The sequence below is a fragment of the Arachis hypogaea genome, chromosome 10, assembly GCF_003086295.3.
Source record: "Arachis hypogaea cultivar Tifrunner chromosome 10, arahy.Tifrunner.gnm2.J5K5, whole genome shotgun sequence".
NCBI classification, from domain to species: Eukaryota; Viridiplantae; Streptophyta; class Magnoliopsida; order Fabales; family Fabaceae; genus Arachis; species Arachis hypogaea.
Window position 1 is genome coordinate 77,753,764 of NC_092045.1, and position 2,931 is coordinate 77,756,694.

General features: G+C 38.0%; 1 non-coding gene across 1 annotated transcript; it reads right to left on the reverse strand.

Moving 5' to 3' along the window:
• Window positions 1-1,121: 1,121 nt before the first annotated feature.
• Window positions 1,122-1,229, reverse strand: LOC112718803 (small nucleolar RNA R71). Its single transcript, XR_003161130.1, has one exon. It is a non-coding gene; the product is annotated as a small nucleolar RNA R71 (small nucleolar RNA).
• Window positions 1,230-2,931: the final 1,702 nt, after the last annotated feature.

Sequence of the window (2,931 nt, forward strand, 5' to 3'; positions counted from 1 at the left end):
GACCTGAGCAAAAATCTGATTCAGAGGCTGACAAAGGAGTGCTGATGCTGTTGGATTCTGACCTCCTTGCACTCAAAAGGGAAATCAATTTCAAAATCTTTTCTAACTTCTTATTTTTTCAAATTTTTCAAATCTTTTTCAACTAACTAATTGACTTTTTGTTTGTTTTACTATTTCTTATCTTTTTCAAAACCACCAAACTACTTTTTTCTCTCTCTCTAATTTTCGAAAACTCCTCACCCTTTTTCAAAATTCTTTTTAATTAACTAATTGTTTTAAATTTTAATTTTAATTTTATTTCTTCTCGTAATTTTTGAATTCTAACTTAAAATTAAAATAAAAACAAAAATATTTTTCTTTTATTTTAGTTAATTTTTGAAAATTCTCTCCCTCTCATCTCTTTCTATTTATTTAATTATCTAGTAACACTTGTCTTCATCTTAAAATTCGAACCCTCTCTTCCTCTCCGTGTTCAAATTTTTCTCTTTCTTTTCTCATTCTTATTCTTTTTCTCTTCTACTCACATAAAGGAATCTCTATATTGTGACATAGAGGATTCCATACTTTCTTTGTTTTCTTTTCTTTCATATGAGCAAGAACAAGGAAAAAGGTATTCTTGTTGAAGCTGATCCTGAACCTGAAAGGACCTTGAAGAGGAAGCTAAGAGTAGCTAAAGCACAGTACTCTAAAGAGGACCTAACTGAAATTTTCGAACAGAAAAAGGATATGACAGCCGAACCCAACAACAATGCAAGGAAGATGCTTGGTGACTTTACTGCACCTAATTCCAACTTCTATGGAAGAAGCATCTCAATCCCTGCCATTGAAACAAACAACTTTAGCTAAAGCCTCAATTAGTTTCTCTGATGCAACAGAATTGCAAGTTTCATGGACTTCCATCAGAAGATCCTTTTCAGTTCTTAACTGAATTCTTGCAGATCTGTGATACTGTTAAGACCAATGGAGTTAATCCCGAGGTCTACAGGCTTATGCTTTTCCCTTTTGCTGTAAGAGACAGAGTTAGAATATGGTTGGACTATCAACCTAAAGATAGCCTGAACTCTTGGGATAAGCTGGTCACGGCTTTCTTAGCCAAGTTCTTTCCTCCTCAAAAGCTGAGCAAGCTTAGAGTGGATATTCAAACCTTCAAGCAGAAAGAAGGTGAATCCCTCTATGAAGCTTGGGAAAGATACAAGCAACTGACCAAAAAGTTTCCTTCTGACATGCTTTCAGAATGGACTATCCTAGATATATTCTATGATGGTCTGTCTAAATTGTCTAAGATGTCATTGGACCATTCTGCAGGTGGATCTATTTACCTGAAGAAAACGCTTGTAGAAGCTCAGGAACTCATTGAAATGGTTACAAATAACCAGTTCATGTACACCTCTGAAAGGAATCCTGTGAATAATGGGACACCTTAGAGGAAGGGAGTTCTTGAAATTGATGCTTTGAATGCTATATTGGCTTAGAACAAAATGTTGACTCAACAAGTCAATTTGATTTCTCAGAGTCTGAATGGATTGCAAAATGCATCCAATAGTACTAAAGAAGCATCTTCTGAAGAAGAAGCTTAGGATCCTGAGAACCCTGCAATGGCAGAGGTGAATTACATGGGTGAAGCCTATGGAAACACCTATAATCCATCATGGAGAAATCATTCAAATTTCTCATGGTGGATCAACAAAAGCCTCAACAAGGCTTTAATAATAATAATGGTGGAAGAAATAGGTTTAGCAATAGCAAGCCTTTTCCATCATCCTTTCAGCAACAGACAGAGAATTCTGAGTAGAACCCATCTAGCTTAGCAAACATAGTCTCTGATCTATCTAAGGCCACACTAAATTTCATGAATGAAACACGGTCCTCCATTAGAAATTTAGAGGCACAACTAGGCCAGCTAAGTAAAAGAGTCACTGAAACTCCTCCTAGTACTCTCCCAAGCAATACATAAGAGAATCCAAAAAGAGAGTGCAAGGCCATAACCTTACTTGGTGTGGCCGAACCTAGAGAGGAGGAGGAGGACGTGAATCCCAATGAGGAAGACCTTATGGAACATCCTCTGGACAAAAAGGAGTTCCCATTTGAGGAACTTAAGGAATCTGAGGCTCATCTAGAGACCATAGAGATTCCATTGAACCTACTTCTGCCATTCATGAGCTCTGATGACTATTCTTCCTCTGAAGAGGATGAAGATATTACTGAAGAGCAAGTTGCTAAGTACCTTGGAGCAATCATCAAGCTGAATGCCAAGTTATTTGGTAATGAGACTTGGATGGATGAACCCCCCTTGCTCACCAATGAACTGAATGACTTGGTTTGGCAGACATTACCTCAAAAGAAAGAGGATCCCGGAAGGTTCTTAATACCTTGTACCATAGGCACCATGACCTTTGAGAAGGCTCTGTGTGACTTGGGGTCAGGCATAAACTTAATGCCACTCTCTGTAATGGAGAAACTGGGAATCTTTGAGGTACAGGCTGCCAAATTTTCATTAGAGATAGCAGACAAATCCATGAAAAAGGCTTATGGACAGGTAGAGGACGTGTTAGTAAAGGTCAAAGGCCTTTACATCCCTGCTGATTTCATAATCCTAGACATTGGGAAGGATGAGGATGAATCCATCATCCTTGGAAGACCCTTCCTAGCCACAGCAAAAGCTTTGATTGATGTGTGGTGCACGAAATTGTGATCTCAATGGCACCAACAACTTAGTACGCACAATTGTAATATCACTCCTTTTCACAACTTCACACAACTATCCAGCAAGTGCACTGGGTCGTCCAAGTAATAAACCTTACGTGAGTAAGGGTCGATCCCACGGAGATTGTCTGGTTAAAGCAAGCTATGGTCATCTTGTAAATCTCAGTCAGGCGGATTCAAATGGTTATGGAGTTTGAATAATTAAAAGATAAATAAACATAAAATAAA